Consider the following 21,932-nt stretch of genomic DNA (forward strand, 5'->3'; position numbering starts at 1 on the left):
CAGCCAGACATGCCTGGCTGGGAAGTTCTGGGAGTTGAAGTCCAGACATCTTAAAGTCAGCAGGGTTGAGAAAATTCTGCCCTGCACAAATGATTTTCACAACTCTAATGATAGAAAATTGCCTAGATTTGAGTGAACTTTATTTTTTGGTCTTTCAAGGAAGCCCAACAAGTTCTCATCAAACTTTAAGGTGCCGTGAAAAACAGTAGCAAAATCTCTGATCTAAACAACCCTTTCCAATTGAAGAATGTGGACAATTTAAAGCACTAAAAGGAAACAGTCAGTAGATGGCAATACAGCCTAAGATAACAAACTACCGTATATTTCTTTGCTGAGTTTTCCCAGTGTCACAAAAGTAAGTGAAGCATCCTGAAATGCATTTCTTCATCAGCTCGGAAACAAAATTGGGTTCTTAATTACAGGTAGTCCCAACTTACAACTATTCATTTAGCGAGCGTTCAAAGTTATGACAGCACTGAAAAATATGACTTACAAGTGGTCCTCACACTTATGACCGTTGCAGCATCCCCACGGTTGCATGATCAAAATTTGGGCACTTGGTAACCAACATGTATTTACGATGGTAGGAGTATCTCAGGATCATAGGATCACCCTTTCTGACCTTCCCAGCCAGCTTCCAGCACGAAAATTCAGTGAGGGAGTGACTTGTAAATGATTTTTCAAAATTTTCAAATTTAATATCCAAATATATATTCTTGGATAAATTACGTTAAGAGTGTTTCAGTGTGTAATGACTCAAATATTAAAATTTAAATGGCCCTTCTGTATTCTTTTCACCTTATTTTGTCTTAACTGTCCAATGATCAATATTCAATTTTTTATGCGTTTTTATAGATACTTGTAGAGCATCCCATCCAAAGATTCTTGGTGGCTTGGAGGTCATAGAAAAAAGCAAAGCCCTGCATCATACATGTTCATTATATCAACCCAGGGGTGTCTTCAAATTCTAATAACAAAACGTTAAGGTGGCAGTCAACATGATATGACCAAAGCTCTTCCTATTTTTAATGACATAAAAAACAGGCAGAGCTTCAGTCACACTGTCACAGTTGCCATCTTGACTGTTTCGACTGGACAGCCCTGTAATATTGGTCATATTCCAAGCTGCTGCCATAGAAGAGGATATTTGTAGCTCAGGGTTGAACTGTGGTGCTCTCTGAGCTTGATTGTTTTCTTGTAGACGTTTCATGACCCAACTAGGTAACATCATCAGTACTAGAAGGGAGTCTATGTTTATGTTGTCCTCCAAAATGGGCAAGTAGAAGGCCCACACCTGGAAACCAGTTTTTTCAAGTGAAATCTTGGGATGGGTGAAATATTCAGTGTGATCTTTCCACCCATTCATATAAGTGGGTGGAGTCACTTCTAGGGACCATCAACTTGGAGCAGATGGTCCCTAGAAGAATCCATAAGTATCCAAAATACTTCATCTGCCTTGGTTCTCCCAACTTGGTAGCCATAGAGATTCAGAGTGACTTGTTTTCAAGCCCCAGCTGACCTCCTAGGCTTCTGGACTAAAATAAAAAACTATTAAAGAATTACAGGGAAATGTTATTTACATTTGATTTCTAATTTCCAACTGACCTCATGCGGGCCATACAGAGACAGTCAACTAGTCACATGTGACCCTGGGGTCATTCATACCAGGTCTGGTATGAATGCTGTAGCATTTGTACAGCTGAAATGAAGCAGATAGTTTGAGGGTCAGTCTAATACGCAGAAGTGTTGGGTGAGGTTACATGGGTATGGAATGGGATTGGTTTCATTCGCTAAACCATGATTCATTTAATCATAGATGGAGTTCCAGTGGAATGGCTTGACTCCAGAAGTTGTGGATGCTCCAACACTGGAAGTTTTTAAGAAGAAGCTGGTTAGCCATTTGTCTGAAATGGTATAATTTTTCCTGCTTGAGCAGACTAGAACAGGGCTTTTCAACTTTTTCACCCATTGTACCACTTTTAGGATATAACAACATACGAGTACCACCAGTCGCCTAGCAAGGTGTCAAAAACTTGATGACCAAAAAAAAAAGGAAAAAAAGTGATGAAGTACAGGTAGTCCTCAACAGTTTGCTTAGTGACTGTTTGAAGTTACAATGGCACTGAAAAAAGTGTCCCCCAAGCCACAGCTGAGCAGGACACCTGCCTGCTTGTCCAGTGGTGCTTCTTCCTCCTGTCCGAGGTTTTCATTGTTGTGAGCATTTCTGTTGAGGATTGGCAGTAGGGGTGAGGTGGGGGTGGGGTGTGTTTGGTTTTTATTTCCCCCCCCCCTTTGCTGGGTGGTTGCAGCAGGTTTTGGTCATTTCACATGACCCTGGGACACTGTGACCATCATAACTATGAATCAGTTGCCGAGCATCTGAATGTAAATCACAAGAACCTGGAGATGTGCAACATTCCAGCTGATCGGTGCTTCTTCTGGGCTCAGCAGAAACGCCAAGATCAGTGCCGAGCTCCAGCTGGAGCCTGGCGCTGATCCTGGCTCTTCTGCTGAGCCCTGACAGCCTTGCAGCTCCAGCCATCTCTCGCTCAGGCTTCTGCAGTGGTACCACCAGTTCATATCATTCCCCTCCCCTACTACCACTTTTCTAGGATACCAATGTACCACAGGTGGTACCCATATCACTGGTTGAAAAGCCCTGGAATAGAAGACTTCCAAGGTCCCTTCCAACTCTCTTATTCTGTTAGATTGCCATGCCTAATTTATACACACCTATCTGCAAATCTGGAAAGCTGAAGATCTGGCTTTCTTTTTGAAACAGAAGATAGTAGTTTCCCAAAATCAATGGTTTTAGCAGCACAGTTTCATCTTGTTCTATTGTCCTTGAGTGCGATTATGAAACAGACAGAGATGGATGAGCAAACGAGCTCCTTGTCACTGCAAAATTGCTCTGTGGTAGCTGTCTATTTCACACTAATTTAATTTTAATTTTCCAAGACTTTTCCGGGCTGACCTTGGCTGACCTCAAAAAGAGTTAAGCAGGATCAGGCCTGGGACTACTAGACATTGCAAGTCACTACCTTAGAAAGGGGTGAAGTCAATTTAGAAGACCACACAGAAGAACTACCTGGTCCTCGACTCACTGCGGATTGACGTCCATCAAAGGGAGATTATATTATTTCTTTCAGTAGCCTTCGCAGGTTGTACTGAAAATATTTTTAAAGGAAAGTTTAATATTTAAAGTTGTTACATATATTTAGCTTAGGTTAGAATAACAGAGTTGGAAGGGACCTTGTAGGTCATCTATTCCAACCCCAACCCTGCCCAAGCAGGAGACCCTACACCATTTCTGAGAGATGGCAATCCAGTCTCTTCTTGAAAGCTTCCAGTGATAAAGCTTTCACGACAATATCTTATGCAAAATGTGGAACTCTTTTGGAATTTTGAAAACTATTTTTGAAATCCACCAATGGACCCACAAATGCATCAAGGGGCAGGACATCTTGTACTGAGAGTGTGGTGTACCCATGCAGGGTGAGCAGAAAAGGCAATCTGGAGCTCTGCCTTTTCTTATGGGTGCCCCTGTGCATGAAAAAAGTGACAGAGCTTCAACTAAATTGGCTGTGGCAGCCATTTTGACTGTTTTGACTCTCTTCCTGCAGACACTCCTGTGTAGAGGGGAAGGGACTTCAAATTAGACAGTTCTCCTGTAACTCAAAAATGATCATAGTTGCCTAAAAACAGTATGGTCTAGCAATTAGGGCACCAGGGTCGAAAACGGGAGACTGCGAGTTCTAATCCCATCTTAGCTATGAAATCCAGCTGGGTGACATTGGGCCAGTCATTCTCTCTTAGTCCACTTAGTCCACTTTACAGGGTTGTTGTGGAGAAAAAGTCGTGATAGGTCGGGACACATCACGTGACATGTCAAGTTTGACAACTCTGGTCTAGTCTCTTCTTAAAAACCTCCAGTGATGGAGCACCCACGATTTCTGAAGGCAAGCTATTCCACTGGTTAATTGTCCTCACTGCTAGGAAGTTTCTCCTTAATTTAATTCTCCTTAACTTAAGGTATTATGTCCTCAGAAACATGGAAGAAATGGGGGGAAAAAACCTTCAGAATGCTGCTAAATCTTGAATATCGATGAAAGATACAGAGGAGAGCAAAAATTTCATGCTCCAGTCAGCTGGGTCCATTGGAATGAGCAATGGAGGCCTACCTCAGAATCAGCCATACTGTAGTTGAAGCATTTCTGGTAGCTAAGTCCAAGTGGGTTCACACAACATGCTACGTTACAAGCCAAGAAAGGGCAAACCTTTTTGGCTGAATGCTCTTGTGGGGATTCCTCAACACATCTCAGTGGGGCTGGAAAGTGCCAGTTCAGGATCTGCTGTTACCTCAGTGACTATATTTTCTTGGAAAGGATAAAGAAGAAAGCTGAAAAAAGGGCAAATATGAAAGAAATTCTAAGGATTAAAAAAAAGTTTATATATTTTTAACTTTGTTTAACAAAGGGAAACTCAAAAGCCATGCCAAGAAAAGCTTTACAAAAACGCATGCTCTAACAAAAATATCTAAGGTCCTCGACTTAACCACCATTCATTTAGCAACGTTTGAAATTTCAATGCGTGGGAAAAAATAACATAACTGGGGCTCACATTTACAATCGTCACAGCATCTCCACAGTCAGGTGTTCAAAATTTGGGGATTTGGCCATTGGCAAGTTATTTATGACAGTTGCAACATTCCAGAATCATTTTATGACATTTTTGGCTGCTGTCATTAAGTAATGACTGCAGCGTTCTCCTTCTCCTCCTTCTCCCTCTCCTCCTCCTCCTCCTCCTTCTCCTCAAATGTGGCAGTCAGAATTGTGAACCCGTTGTCCACTATGGGCATGGTTTTGCTGAAAAGTGCCATTTGAGACTTTCCCAGCTGGCTTTCTGCAAGCAAAATCAATTCGCTAAACGACCACATGATTCCCTTAATGAATGCACTGACTCCCTTAACAACCGTGGCTTTAAAAAGGGCGTAAAATCAGGCATGTCTCACTTAACAACTGCCTTGCTTAGCAATGGAAATTGTGGTTGCAAGTTGAGGACTACCTAAATATAAATTTATTTTGAAAAGGCCACTCGGTTTCTATGCATTGAGTGAACTGATGAATTACATGACTGCACATGAAGTGGCACCCTTTGTATGGCAAAAAGTTAAAAGACCAAAATAAAGGGCAAAAGTGAGCTGTTGGAAAATAAAGAAATCTAAAGGGCAGCTTTCTGAAAGAAAGGACTGTCCTTTGTAATAAAAGGCACATGGTCAAGGTAGCCATAGCAGAAAGATGCAATAAAATAATATTTCACAATAAGCAATTGACAACTCTTTGCAAAACCTACTGGCAACGTTGGCCAGTGAATATACAAACCCGTTGCCAACTGCTGTAAATACATGTAAACGCATGCCAGATGCCAATTTTGATCACCTGATGTGGGGATGCTATGATGTGTAAATGCAAGGACTAATTGTAAGTCACTTTTTCAGCACCGTCATAACTTTGAACAGTCACTAAATGAATGTCTGTACATCGAGGAGTACCTATATTCTTTCCCTCTGCTGGGAAAGGCCAACCGGCTGCATTTATGCTTTTCAAAAGACACACACAGACATCAAACACTCAAAAAGATCTTGCATTCTGATGCTTTCAAAATGTCATAAAATAACAGTAAGGATAAATTAACGGGTGCCTTTTTCCTTTCTGTCTCCAGCATAGTTATATCTCAGACACAGGGCAGATTCTAGGAGTTTTTTTGCCTCCCTGTGTTTTGACACTGACAGAAACTCTGCTTGTTGGGAAGCTATTGATGCTGTGAAGGCATAATGCATCACCCCAATTTTGCACTGTGACATGTATAGGCTGGCTTGATTTATACGTGTCAGCTAAGAAGACAAGGAGAAGGGAGCATCCCAGCTAGGTGGAAAAATATACTATGTTATATTCATATAATACACAGACAGATAGACAGATATAGAGATAGAGATAGAGATAGATATGGATGATATAGATGATATAGATATAGATGATATAGATATAGATATGGATGATATAGATGATATATAGATATAGATATAGATATTGTCAGAATCCATTTATATCATATTCATAAATGTATGTTTAAAACATTATTCCATGGATTCTGCCATCTCCTGAGGAGGAAGGAACGAATGTGGATTCAGCCTGCCTTAGGCATTTCAAAGATTCAGAGAAGCCTTTTGAACTGGGGGAACAAAAGGGAGGGTTAGGGTAGGTGGCATCTGGCTTGTGTCTCCTTTTGAATTTGTAAGGAAAAGAGCAATAACCATAAAAATCCAAAGTTCCTTTTTCCCACGAAAGGGATGACATGAGGTAAATGATGGGGGGCTGACCAAATGGGGTTAGGGAATGGGGGTTGAACAGGGAACTCTTCAATTTGTAGAACAATATTAGATCCTGTCTTGTATTCCCACAGCCAAGCATGTCATAGTAAAGATTCCTTTTGGACTAGAATTGGCTCCAAGAGTTTTGTCTTCCTAAGACGTGGTTTGGGGTGGGTCCTGACAGATAGATACAGATACAGATACAGATACAGATACAGATACAGATACAGATACAGATACAGATACAGATACAGATACAGATATAGATATAGATACGTGTTGGGTGGAGCACTCGGTCTACCAAAAATAAAGCAGTCTGTTCTGCGTATCTATATCTATATCTATATCTATATCGAGAGAGAGAGAGAGAGAGAGAGAGAGAGAGAGAGAGAGAGAGAGAGAGAGAGAGATGATAGATAGATAGATAGATAGATAGATAGATAGATAGATAGATAGATAGATAGATAGATAGATATGTAGCGTTACCTCCTCAGAGGCCGCCAAAGCCCAGTCCCTCCCAATCCTGCTCCCCTCCATCATGCTCTGCAGCTGCACTCTCAAGGTATTAGCAAAGTGTCTTTTCTAGCAGAAGCTCACACGAAGTGAGGAGGTGGCAGACTCTCATCATCAAAGGGAACAAAGATGACCAACCCCTAGCCCCAATAGTCAATGCGTGATGGTGTTTAACAGCCCCAGGCAGTCATAGCAGCAATGGTCAATGTTTTCACAGTGACCATTTGGAAACAAGTGGGGTGGGGAAAACCCCGGCTCCAGGCAGTGATAGGAACACGAATGAAGGTAGTCAGCATTCTGCAGCAACAGCTTGCCCCGCAAAGGCAACTCCCACAATGTCTATAACTTGCACAAGTAACAATAATCAAAGTTCGGATGGCCGCTAGTCTCCAAAGCAGTAATGACCAGCCTCTCCTTCTCTTCCGTTGTCGCTCACAGTCTCAGGTCTTGTCAGTCTCCCCCCTTTCCTTTATTGTTAAAAATCTGAATTTAGCAACCCCAGCAACTTTCTCTCTCCTCACTGTTTCTCTTGCCTCCGTCAGGATATCTGCCCTGCAAAAGAAAGCAGTAAAATTCCACCTTCTCACTCTCTCTCACTCTCTCCTTCTTCACAGAAAGGGACCACCTAAAACCTCAAATCCCTCTTCGACTTCATCTGGTCTCTCTCAACAGCAACAACAACCACCCCCACCCATTTTCTTTCCTCCTTTTTCTTTCCTTCTGCCTGATCCACGCCCAAAACTGGCAGCAACTTTCCTCAGACAGGCTCCTGCAAAGCCTTTCAGCCAGCCCTGCTACACACTCCCCCCACCTAAGCAGTTTCTTTGGTCCCCGAAAGAATAGGGAACTTTCTGCCAAGCATCTATATTATCCAGAAGCAAATCAACCTTCATTACAAGTAAGCATCATTCTCTCTCTCTCTGCTATGGCCCGGGGCATCATATGTTAATCTCTTCACCGGGCATATCACCTGCCTTGGTCTCTGCACTTAAAGCTCAGCAATATCAAGGGCGCCATCTCCCCGTAACTCCCCACCCCCGGAAGTACCCTGGTGACTCCTCTAACGCTGGTGATCATGGACCATGTGAAGTACCCCGATCCATCTCTAACGGCTCCCCTAACTCTGTGATCTCTGGGGTCAATGACCCCTCCTGTCCCAATAATCCCCCAGGCTGATCCCCTACCTCAAATCTTTGAGGAGTCCTCTCCCCTTCACAAGTTTTAGGCATGGGTTCAGAAATGTCAGACCCAGACTGTTCTAATTCCACCTCACTACCCACAGTGGGGGGGTGTGATCCCAATATCCCCCGATGACCACAACCAACCTATACTCTCTTCTTCTTTAGAGTCTTCCGTTTCCCTTCCTACAGACAGATCGGGTTTTGCCCTAGTTCCTAACCTTCATCCCACTATATGGGGCTCAGCTGCGATGACTGGCTGGGTGACTCGTACTGTCTCATTCAAGGGCAATAAATGGTTCCGATGCCACACATTCAAAGGCCCTGAGCTTCCCTCTGGTCTTATCTGATACACTGGTAGTCCCGGCAGCTTCTCATTAACAACACACAACTGGGGACCCCACCGATCTGCCAGTTTGTGATTCCCAGAGGGACCCAAATTCCTTAACAGCACCCGATCACCAGACTGCAAATCCTGAACTCTCACTTTCAGATCATAGTTCCTCTTATTTCACCATTCTTGAACCCCTGCGGTCTCTGCGGCCTTTTCTTAAGCCTCCTTCGAATTCTTCCTCAATCTATCTACATAATTACGATGTGACCTAACTGAGGTCTCATCTATTGAGGTGCCAAAGACTATGTCTACTGGCAGGCGGGCTTCCCTACCAAACATCATTCGATACGCGGAATACCTGGTGGTATTATTCGTCATGCTATTATACACATGCACGACGGTAGACATATGTTGCGTCCAGTGTTGCTTCTGTTCTTCAGTGAGTGTCCCCAACATATCCAAAAGAGTACGATTAAACCTCTCAGACTGCGGATCTCCTTGTGGATGATACAGGGTGGTACAGGACTTCTGAATGCCCAGTAAGCCCAGTAGTTGCTTAACAAGCCTGCTTTCAAAGTCCCTCCCTTGGTCGGAATGTATGCACTGAGGTAGCCCATAATATACAAAAAACGTCTCCAACAATATTTTGGCTACCGTAACAGTGCGCTGATCTTTTGTTGGGAAGTCATGACCAATACGACCACTTACATCCGGTTCCAGGCAAAGAAAATCAAGGCGAACAAAATCCAAGGGCCCATAACTTTGCAAATGGCCCATCAGCGCAGTCCTTGAAGGTAGGGTTTTTCTCTGAACTCAACGCAGACAACATCTACAATAGTCCCAGACTTCCTTCTTCATGCAGGGCCAGTAGAATCGATCCATTACTAACTTAAGAGTGTTTTCCAGCTCCATATGCCTGTGCTCGTCGTGTAGCGCAATCAACACTGCTTCTCTGTGTTTCTCTGGAAGCAAAAGTTGCCACCTTTTTTCAGGCCCATCTGAAGGGCACCTCTGATAAACCACTCCACTGCGAAGCTGTAAGCGATCCCACTCCTTGTACGGCACTTGGGTTCCTCTCGACGAATCAGCAAGTGGAACCTCCTGCTGACCACTTCCCAAAGCTCTTTTGACCAGGCCACAGAGGGGATCTTCCACCTGGTCCCTCCTCAGATCTTTCTTAGGGCAAACCTCCCCTCCCCTCTGACCTGCATGCCATTACAGTATAATTTGGGAACACCTGCAGTAGTAACCCCCACCAATTCAGCCCCAATTGCTCCCATAGCTCGATGCTCAACCCCCTCGATACAGTGCTTGAATGCCATCAGGGGGCAATTGTATCCACTCTGACACCTGCCTCTGAATCCTGGGGCCTCCTTGACAAAGCATTTGCATCCGTGTTCCTTACACCCCGTGGCATCAAGTTTAGTGGTAGTGAGCAAGTATGTGAGTGGATTATCATCTGTCTTAACCTCAAACTCTGCCCCATACAAATAATCTTTCAATTTATCCACAATCGTCCACTTGAGTGCCAAAAATTCCAGCTTGTGAGTGGGATAATTCTTTTTCCTGGGCTGCTGATATATGCAACGGGCTTCAACTGTTGATCATGTTCCTGATATAACAACCTCCCCCCAAGGCTGTCCCGACTAGCGTTCACATGTAATTCATACGGTTGATTAGGGTTGGCATAAGCCAGGACTGGGGTGTTTGTAAGCCTCCACTTCAATTGGTCAAAAGCTTGCTCGGTCCATTCTGCATGAATAGATATCTGAGACTTCGTGGGTCTCTTGGTTTTATGGATCAGATTCGAACAACCCACCACTTCCTCTACTTCTTCATTCTTTAACAACTCATTGAGCGGGCGAGCTATCTTCACAAACCCTTCCACAAACCTCCGGTAATGTGAACAAAATCCCCAAAATGATTGCAATTCAGCTACATTCTGGGCCTGGGCCAAGAAACAACTGCCTCAAGCTTGGCAGGGTTTGTTGCCACCCCCTCGACCGAGACAACATGACCTAAATAAGTGACAGATGGTTGGTAGAATTGGCATTTCAATGACAGTTTCAGCTGTTCCTCATGGAGCTTTGTCAATACCTTCTCCAAATGCTCCTCATGCTGTTCAAGGGTCTCACCAAAGACAATAATATCATCTAGGTAAACCAACACCTCTATCAGGTTCATATCCCCCACTGTCCATTCCACGAGCCTTTGAAAAGTTGTTGGAGCCCCTGACAGCCCCTGGGGCATTCAATTAAATTCGTAAAACCCCAGTGGGCAGATGAACGTGGTTTTCTCCCTGTCCTCCAGATGCATGGGGACCTGATGGTAACCACTCCTTAAATCCAGCATACTAAACCACTTCGCCCCTGACAAACACTGCAGGGCATCCTCTAATCTGAGGGATTGTATACTGATCAGGGATAGTCCTCCAGTTAAGAGTGCGGTAACCTATACACATCCTCAGGGACTCGTTCTTCCAGACCACCACTATAGGGTAAGCATAAGGACTTCAGGATTCCCTAATGACCCCAGTCTTTTTCAGCTCTACTAGATGCTCCCCAAGATCATCCAGGTCACTTAAGGGTATCCGCCGAGATCTCTCCTTGAAAGGTTTATCCTCCCTCAGTTGGATTACATGCTGGGCACTCCTAGCACACCCCACATCAAAATTATGTCTTGAGAATAAACATTTCCACTTCCAAAGCTGGTCTCTTGCTCTCTCCCGCCACTTAGGAGAAAGCTGTGTATTCTTGGGATAGAACTGATCCATCGAAACCTCCCCCTCAGTCTCTCGCTTACCATCCAATTGGAGTAGCTATGCTCATCTGTCCCAACAACATCCGATCCCTCAGCCTTACAGGGATGCCCATTGTATTCTGAACCCCAACCGAGATCCGCCCTTTTGCCTGCTGTAAAACCCCCATGGAGATTACCTCTGGAATTAATTCCACTCCACCATTCTGTCCCTTAGGGCCACGTTCAAGAATGAGATACAGACCAGGCTGTTCCCAATCTAACTTAACAGAAGCCCTCAGACACACCACTTCCCCTGGTTGTATTATCCTCTTTTCCCTATCCAATTTCCATAACCACCCCAACCCCTCTGCAGGGGCCTGATGCTCCCGCACCAAACTCTGACATACTGTCTGCAGCACAGTGTGAACATCCCTTGCTATCGGGTCATTCCCCAAGGGAACAACTGGGGTGAGTAACCGCCTAACCAAACTGGCGTTCGTCCTCACAATCAATGAACCCTGATTAACTCCTGGGGGGGTGAATGCACACAATAGCCAGAGTATCAAATGTCTCCGTATAAAAGGCCCAAACGTCAGCCGTATGGGTAAATATCCATCATAGGGAAATTTCTCAGTCCCAATACCACAGATCTTCAGATCACCACATTCCTGTATGGGCATGTATGTCAAATATTTGTCATAAAAATCCCTATACAATAATGTGACTTGCGCACCCAAATCCAGAAAGGCCTTAGTGTAAATACCTTCCACCTGCACTGACACCATTGGAGAAGGGCCCACCAGCTGCCGAGGAGCCCCAGTGGTGGGAAACCCAATGTTTGGTTCAACGGCCTGCACCTGATTCTTCAAAGACTGTTGTTGGGGTCCCATAGCTCCAGCTTCTGTCAATTCAAGGGGATGGAGATGTCTCACTAAAGCGGGTACTCCCGTCACTCCCATTTCTGATGAGGGTTTCCAAGGGAACCCTCTCTTGTTGGGGCTGACTGATATCACCAGGCACCAGCTAGCTCCCTCATTGGGGCCCTTGACATTCCCGACTGCACTGGGTTCCCGGATCTTCTGTATGGTTTTGTACGTGCACACAGATCACTTGTCTTGTTGAATTATTAACCAAGGCAGACGGGCTCATCCCCCCATCAGTTGGCCCAACCTGGCCTCCGTTCGGGGATGGGCCACCCATTACTGTCCAGGAAGCCATTATGTTAGTTAAATCCAGTATCTGGGCTTGCATCGTTGTTAACCGATCCTCCTCCTACTTCACCTTTCCCACTCCTGGGCCTAAGGGCCATCCTACCAGCAACTCGGCTGTCGCCTCCTTAGCCTCTTCCACTCCCTCAGTTGCCTGCACTCTCCTTATAAGCTTGTGATACCCCCAAACATTCCCTCTGGCTTCGACCTTTATTTGGCTCCAGACAGGGTCCGAAGCCAAAGCACCCCGGGAGAGTTGTTCTATCCTGGCCTGTTCCAACTCGGTTGGATCTAATCCCACCCAATTCCACAACCTGATATAATAATCTATTCAGGCGCCTTATATATTCAGACAACCACACTTTTTCCCAAAAGCTCCTTGCACTTTTACTTATTGGAAGAAATCAACCAACATATTTTATGTCTAGCACATAACACATGTTTTGAAAATGCCAGGAGTAAGCTGTTGTTTGATTAACCCGGCATTACTCTCAATTCCTGGTTAAAAATAAGCCCTTCCTTTGGCTTTGTTTTCTGTCCCTTGACCAATCCTTTTGTCCCCTGAAGCAGATTGTGCCCTGCTTTTAATTGATGAATTAATCAAGATAAAGCAAATATTGCACTTGCTCGATAGACAGGATATTTTAAAGGTCTTAAATCAATGTACCAGTTTCCTTTGATTAAGCAGTGCAAGCAAATATTGGTTGTTGCTTACAAAGGCAGCGTTCCGTCTGTCCCCCAGCCAGCCACTATTGTTTTCCCCTTACGCAGGCAAAACAATTCATTTTGTCCCTCTCCTTCAAATGAGAAACATGGAGACCTTGTACTTGACCAACTTTGCAAGGAGTGAAGATATGAAAACTTCCAGCCGGGTAAGGAAGCTTACTTTGGAAGCCTCCTTGGCTACGGTTAGTTACATGTCTTCTTTTTCTAGCAGGCATAACCTTAAAATCAAATATTGTCCTGCTTTTTAGGGGTCCTGTGATGGGGTGGTTTGGATTATTTTCACAACAGAAATCATTGAAAACTTCATGTATTGTGACCTTGTACATTTATTCATTCACTGTATGTATTTATTTATATCCTGCCTTCATTATTTTTAACTTAAGGTAGTGAACATACCTAATATTCCTTCCTCCACCTATTTTCCCCATAGCAACAACCTTATGAGGTGGGTTGGGCTCAGAGTGACAGGCTTTCATGCCTAAGGTGGGACTAGAACTCACAGTCTCCTAGTGATTGACCCAAAGTTATCCAGCTGGCTTTCGTGCCTAAGGCAGGACTAGAACACAGTGTCCTGATTTCTAGGCCACTGGTCCAAACTGGTTCTTGTCTGTCTCTTTCTTCCCTTGTCCACCAACAGACATGGACTAAATTTACATTATTTAATTTATTTCTTGATTCCAACATTCAGCTTCAATCCAGCCACTTCAGATGTTTGATCTCAGGAGTGTGTCATATGTTTCTATGCTGCAATTTGAAAAGTGTGTTGTTGATTTTATATTATCACTAGAATATGTTTCTAAAAATAAAGATTGGCTGGAAAAATATTGTGATTGAAAAGACTTCAACTCCTAGACTTCTCCCAGCCAGCATGAGTTCTGGGAGTTGAAGTCCACGTAGCTTAATGTTGCTGAGGTTGAGAAACATTGAGTTAGGGGAACAGCAAATGGTGTTGGTGCCATCTAGATTTATCGATATTTCCATTTCTTATCTCATGTCTCTGACATCTTTGGCTCATCGTCTTTTACTCCTTTTCAGTGGTTCACATAACACAATTTGACCGAAGAAAGGGATAAATGTTTAGCATCAGATGCCTTGTGAAGCTAAGATAAACAGAAGGGACTGCACTTACTCTGCAATTTTACCCATCTCCAGGGGGCATGATGACTCAGCGGTTAAAGATGCTGAGCTCGTCAGCTGGAAAACTGACCATCTGAGTTTGAAACCCGAGCGGTCCACAATGGGGTGAGCTCCCATTCCTTGCTCACCTAGTAGTTTGAAAGCATGCAAATGCAAGTAGATAAATAGGTACCACTTTGATGGGAAGGTAACCGTGTTCCATGCATCTCAGTGTATAATCATGCTGGCCACATGACCATAGAAATGTCTTCGGACAAACCTGGTTCCCTCGGTTAAGAAACAAGGATGAGCACTGCCCCCCTAGCGTCAAACACAACTGGACAGGGGAAGCCTTTATCTTTACCCAGCTCCAGACAAAGGGAAGAAGAGGTTGATCAGCAGGAGAAGAGTTGGATTCAATTATAATGGTGATGATGCGACTGTAGACTAAGTTCTCCCAATCATTCTGGAGAAAACCGGTTTTCTTGCTAAGAGTTGGCATGGATTTGATGGCACATAGTCATTAATCTAGGCTTATATGTAACTTTTGGCCTAAGCCAGGCTTAGCATATTGGGCTAATGGCCCTTAGCTTCTTAATGCAGTGTTTTCATCCAAGAACCAAATTTCCTTCTGTTTTCTTCAGCAGATTTGTGGGTATCCAATCATTTCTTTATTAAGCCACAGGAGAAATCTCTTTCAAAGCAAAGTGGACTTCAAGAAATGGTTGGGTTTAATTTCTCCTTTTCAAACAGCCAGCATGAAAATCTATTTGAGCATGAAAAGTACAATGTGGTGTTGGAAAAATTATGGTGAATAATTTCCAGTTTGTTTGCATCAGTGCATTCCCAGCCAGTCCCTATTTCCAAATCAGAGCAAGCCCAGGTGCTTTTCCCATGCAGCTAGGAAAAACAGAGCTGGATGCTTATTTATTAAACATCAACAAATATCCAAAATAGTTAAGTGGCAAAAACTGAATAAAAGGCAGTCAAGAACAGGGAGAGTAAGACATGAACCACAGGCAGTAATGTACTGTATTTAAATATCTTTAACAAAAGGATGGAGAACTTTGCAAAGTCCCTGAAATCTTGCCTGTGGGTAACAGGCGTGGATAATCCCGATGAGAGGACTCTCTGGTTATTTCAGCCCTAACCAGTGGTGGGATTCAGATATGTGAACAACTGGTTTTCTGTGTGGGTGCCACTTCCGGAAGTCCATTCTGGGCCTGGGCAACAAAAAATTAGCTACCGATTCTGCAGAACTGGTACAAACCGGCTGAATCCCACCACTGGCCCTAACCCTTTTATGTATAGAAAAGTAGCAGAATAGAGATGGAACGTAGGTAACCAGGTGATCCCTCCTTCATCCTACACCATGAAGGAAAGAATTTGGTCGATGGGAATGATGTATCCAGTATCATTTCTTTGGTGTAGTAGTGAAGGTGTTGGTCTAGAAATCAGGAAACTGAGGCATGAAAACTGGCTGGGTGATTTGGGGCCAATCAACAGACTGTGAATTCTAATCCTGCCTTAAGCATGAAAGCCGGGGTGGTGGTGGTGGTGACTTTGAGCCAGTCACTCTCTCTCTCTCTCAGCCCAACTCACTTTGCAAGGTTGTAGTTGTGGGAAAATAGGGGGAGGCAGGAGTATTAGGTATGTTTGCTGCTTGAGAGGAAAAGACAGGATAAAACTAAAATAGTAATAATAATAATAATCTAAATTGGTACTCCAGAAGTTTTGTAATTTTACCCAAGGTCCTTTGTTTGATTCCTTTTGCCACAGTCTTTCTACTTCTATTTGCACAGACTATAAAATCTGCAATTAGAAGTGCAATGACTGCAGCAAAAGAAAGCAAAAATTGTACCAATAGTAATAGGCACCCTTGATGCAATTCCAAATATCTGGTGCACCACTGGAATATTATTGGCAGAGACAAAATCACCACCACTCAATTGAAAAGCCCATACGTCAGAAACTTGACAGTAAGCTAGCTGTACCAGGAACAGCTGACATCTTGAGACAATAGTTTTAATGCCATCAAACGACAACTGCCTGTCCCAGGATCTTGGGAAAGACTTGATAGGTGGACAAAATGCCATATCCAGTCCAAACATCTGGCTGACTATGAGACCAACCTTAACAGAAAGATTAGCACAAGATTCTGTACTGGCTTTTAAAGGAGAAAGCAGACTTAATCCCAGTTTTCTGCTTTCCTCATATGTGATCCTCATCTTTCCTCAGGAGTGAAAAATGATGTTTATTCTCTGTAACAGAAGGATGTAGGAAATGGCCCAGTTTGGAAATCTGTCCTGACGAATCCAGTTTAATTGTGTTAAGCCACAGTTCACTTAACTATGGTTTGTTGTGCGGGCCACCCTTGTCAGGGTCATTCAGGAAGATGGTTAAAAACACCTTAAAAACTAAGCAGTAGTGATGACTAGTTTTAATTTTGTCCTTTTAATGTCTGTTAATTTTAGTCTCATTTTTTTAAATTGTTGCAAGCTACCCTGAGTACTGGACCAAATAGGAAAACAAGATAAACATTTAATTGTAAATATATAAATGGTGCTAAATTAAAATCCATGTTTGTAAACAAGAATGGATGAGTGTTATTCAATGTGGCGAAGCAAAGCTAAATAAGCTTTTTGACAGCTGGGGGTACAGAGTGGATTCACTCATGGTTTGACTTACAGGTATTCCTCAACCTACAACCATTCATTTAGCGACCATTCAGAGTTACAACGGCCTGGGGAAAAAGTGACTTGCCACCATCACAGCATCCCCTGCAGTCATGTTATCAGAATTCAGGCATTTGGCAACTGTTGTGTATTTACAATGGTTACAGCGTCCTAGGAACACACGCTCATCCTTTGCAACCTTCCCAGCCAGCTTCCGATAAGCAAAGTCAATGGGGGAAGCCGGATTCGCTGAACAACAGCGTGACTCACTTAACAACTACACTTATTCACTTAACAACCCTGGCAAAAAAAGAGTGTAGAGTGAGGTGCAACTCACTTGCATTGTTTAGCAATGGAAATCCTGCTCCCATTTATGGTCGTTAAGTTGAGGACTACCTATATAAAAAAATCACACCAGATCCAAAATGATGAGGGCGACATGTACCCACCCACTGATTAGGTTTCACAGGACTTTTGATACTGTACAAGTAGTCCTCAAGGTACAACAATTCGTTTAGTGACTGCAAAGTTACAATGGCACTGAAAAAAGTGACTTATGGCTGTTTTTCACAGATACAACCTTTGTAGCATCCCCGTGATCATGTGATCAAAATTCAGAGGCTTGGCAGCTGGTTCATACTTATGATTTGTTGCTGTGTCCCAAGGTCAGGTGATCCCTTCTTGCCACCTTTTGACAAGCAAAATCAATGGGGAAGTCAGATTCACTTAACAACCAATTTACTAACTTATCAGCTAGCCAACTTATGGCTAGAAAGGTTGTAAAATGGGGGCAAAACTCACTTAACAAATGTCTCACTTAACAACAGGAATTTTGGGGACAGTTATGGTCGTAAGTCAAGAACTACCTGTAGTAACAATATTAACCTAGTAACATTGCCATTTAGGTTAAATATATATATATATATATATATATATATATATATATATATATATATATATATATATATATATATATATATATATATATATATATATATATATATATATATATATATATATATATATATGTTTTGTTTTCCCCGGGTGACTTGTTGCTTGTGAAATAAATAGCCAGGATATGTGCTTATTATGGGCTGTTTGGCCTCAGCTTCCTGCCATGCATCTCTTTCCTTCTACCGCTCTGTGAATCTGAAGGATGCTCTGTCTTTCGGTAATTACTGTTCTATCATTGTCTTGGTGTAGAAACATCTGGTCTCCTCAGCAATTCTGCTCTTTTTTCTTACAGTCATTATTTCTTGGAGACTTTCATGGATCATGATGACCTTCTGTTTTCCCCTAACACCTCATATGTCTCTCCTTGAGCACAGCTGTTTCCCCTGTATTCCCATCTCATGCCCTGCCTTCACCGGTCCCTCTATCAGCATCACCCCGGCGTTCCAAATTTTATATTCATCGCTTTATCAAATCAAGCCTCCTGTTCTGCCTCGTTGGCTAAGGCGAGTCGGGTGAGACCAGAATTTTGGTCATTACAGTTAAAAGTTTTGTTTCTTCTTCTCTCCAAACAAAAGAACAAAAGACAGGCCCTGCTTTCTCAAAGAATTATGTCTGAAATCTTTGAAGGAATATGGGGAAAGATAATTTTCAGGGCGTGGGGAGAATATCTTGATTGGGCTGTGTTGGTCTATATGGTCTTTCAGTTTCAGCAGGTAATTCATTTTTCCCTGGGTTTAGTCCCTCTATCAAAGGAGATGCAACTGTAAAACAAGATATGGATCACAGGACGAGAGGTGGCTGCAATTCAGAGCATTGCTGGCTGCTGTTTGAGTCTTTTCTAAACTCAAGGAGTGTAACACAGAAATAGCAAATAGGAACTTCAAATGAAAAGACAGCTCAAAGGCAGCAGCTCTCTAAGCTGCTCAGTATTTGGTCAACTGCACTGGGCCAAGGTAATTAATTAAATCGGATTGAGAAAGAAATATTTAACAGTTCAAAAACTGCAGGAGAGGGAGCTTTTATATTTTAACTATTTATTTGACTGGATGCTGAGAGCTGATGGAATAATGTTAGACCAACATAACCAGAGTCACTTGGTTGAGTTGGGCAGCTGTAGAAATCAAAGAGGTAAGTAAGTAAATAAAAAATAGAAAGAACAAACCAGAAAATCAGCCACCAGGAGGAGGAGGAGAGGAGGAGGAAGAACAAGAGAAGGGAGAAGGAGGAAGAGGAAGAAAAGGCGGAAGGGAAGAAGAGAAGGAGAAAGAGGAGGAAAGAGGAGGAAGAGGAGAAGGAAAAGGAAGAGGAGGAAAAGTAGGAGAAAGAAGTGAAGGAGAGGAGAATGGAGGGTGTTATGTATTGGGCTTGTGGTGTTACACCACGTGCGTTGCTGGAGCAGCTAACGGCTCTCCAGCAACCCAGACTAGCTGCCTCTTGTCCTGCAATTGGCTAGCCCCAGGCGGCAAGAGTGGGTTCAAACCTATCGGCTGCCGCCTAGGGGCTAGACTATATATTGTGGCTGGTTGCAGCCCAAGTTCCAGTACAGTTCTGGCAAGAATAAAGCATGTGTTATCTTGTACTCAGCCTCGTGTCTTCCTTCCTGCACCCAAGAGCCCACGACTTAACAGAGGGGAAGGAGGAGAAAGGGGGAAAAAGGGAGAAGAAGAGGAGGAGCAGGAGGAGGAGGAGGGAGAGGAGGAAAAGAAGAAGGGAGAAGAAGAAGAGGAGGAGGAGGGGAAGAAGAAGAACAGAAGGAAAACAGGAGGAAGAGGGGAAGAAGAACAGAAGGAGGTGAAGAGGAGGAAGAAATGCAGGAAGAAGGGAAGAAATAGTCGAGGAAAAGGAAAAAGAAGAGAAAAAGAATGATTTGTAAAACCATAGTTCACGTTGTAGGTAAATCCAAGGGGTGCAGCAATCTACTTGTATTTACTGCGTTAAAATACGATTAAACTGCTACTTGTCTGCAGACACATTTCTGTGTGCAATCCCTTCAGGAAGTGCCCAAACCAAACTTTATTATGTAGTGTTATGTACAGTATTTTAAAATTTAAAGATATATTGCTGCAACGCCCTCCATCATCAGCCATTTATGAAAACCACCCATCAATCCTTCTCCATTTCCAGGTGCACTTGTGGTCCAGAAGAGTATCTATCCCTATATTAAATATTTAAAAGGGAGGATGGGTAACTAAAGAGCATTTAATGGGACCACTTTTATGGTGTGCAATAATCAGGATTAATTTTATGATATTCCTGGGAAACAGGCATACAGAGGAAGTCGGAGGCTGCATATAGATCAATGTTCTCAACCTCAACAATCTGAAGATACGTGGACTTCAACTCCCAGAATTCCCATGGCTGGCTGGGGAATTCTGGGAATTGAAGTCCACGTATCTTCAGGTTGCTGATTTTGGGGAAAACGTCAAGGTCTGTTATTGCTATAGTTTTTTCTCAATGGGGAAGTCAATCTCCCTTTACTCAATTTCACAGGACAGATTTAGAAAACAGCTCCGAAATTTCAGAGAGAAGCCTTGGCTAATGCCTTTGTCATGTGACACTTGGCACATCTTCATAAAAGGCATTTTTCTTTCTGAACCAGGCAGCCATTATGCAGGATGACAGGAACATAACTCTTTTTTTGGATGAATAGATTCTTTAATCTACGATTCTTACAGGCCTATTTATATATAAATATGCTCCGCGTGTAAAAAAGAAGAAGAAAAAGTGTGTGTACAAACAAACACACACAAATCTCCAAAGCTATTTCTTCACAAATGGGATACTCCACTCTGAAAAGGAGCTAAAAACATGATATATTGGGGGTTTTCTCTCTCCCCCCCTTATGTGAAAAAAAATTATTGCATGATTCATTAATCCTTCTTCCCTTCTCACCCCAAGCTTTCCTCTTCTCCGTCCACCCCGAACAGCAACATATAAATAATAATTCTGCTCTCATCTCCCCCAAGTGTCAAAACTCCTACAAAGTCATTCCAAGAACAGAGAGGCCAACAAGCAACTAGAACTTTCTGCTAGACCGAAAAACGTTCAAGCTGCAATTCCACCTCAGCTTAGCTACAAGTTACTCCACTGCTGTCTATAGGTCAGGGATCTTCAAACTTGGCCCTTTTATGACTTGTGGACTTCAACTCCCAGAATTCCTCAGCCAGCATGCCTGGCTGAGGAATTCTGGGAGTTGAAGTCCACAAGTCATAAAAGGGCCAAGTTTGAAGACCCCTGCTGTAGGTAGTCATTGACTTGCAGCCATAGCTGAGCCTAGAACTCCTGTCACTAAAGTGACACAATGGTTTAGTGAATCACACCCAATGTTGTGACATTCTTGGTGCAGTCGTTAAGTGAATCACCACAGTTGCTAAGTGAATTGGATGGTTGTTAAGAGAATCTGGCCTCTCCTATTGATTTTGTTTGTTGGAAGTCAGCTGGGAAAGTCGCAAATGGCAAACGGGTGACCCCAGGAGGCTGCACTCGTCATAAATACATGCTACTTGCCAAGCACCTGATTTTTGTTCATGTGACAATGGGGAGGCTGTGACAATCGTCAGTGTGAGAACCACCCATATGTCACTTTTTCCAGCACCATTGTAACTTCAAATGGTCACTAAACGAATGTAACTTGAGGACTGTATGTATAGGACTTCTGGGAAAATACGCTCTGCATTATAAACTTTGCGGATGTATCAGATTTAACCTTTTCATGCAAATTGGAAGTTCCCCATCAAAAGGACTTTGTGTCTGTTGAAATAAAACATGCATTTTTTGGATTAAAAGAACATATTTATTTATTGTTTTCTTCTCTCTTTTTTTTCATTTCCCCTCTTCGTTCTAAGATGACCCAAGAAGAAAAAACGAGATTCTTCCCTTATTTTATCCTTAGAGCAGGGGCCTTCAAACTTTTTTTTTTTTGGTTACATTTATATCCCGCCCTTCTCCGAAGACTCAGGACGGCTTACAAGCTTAGCAGTAGCCTTTATTCTATGTATATGCCTGCTTGTTAGGGCTTTCACACACACCCCAAGCGGCATTATTACAAAGTCAGCTTATTGCTCCCAACAATCTGGGTCCTCAAACTTGGCTTGGCTGAGGAATTCTGGGACTTGAAGT

This window comes from Vipera ursinii (genome assembly GCF_947247035.1).
Source record: "Vipera ursinii genome assembly, chromosome: 1".
Taxonomy (NCBI): domain Eukaryota; kingdom Metazoa; phylum Chordata; class Lepidosauria; order Squamata; family Viperidae; genus Vipera; species Vipera ursinii.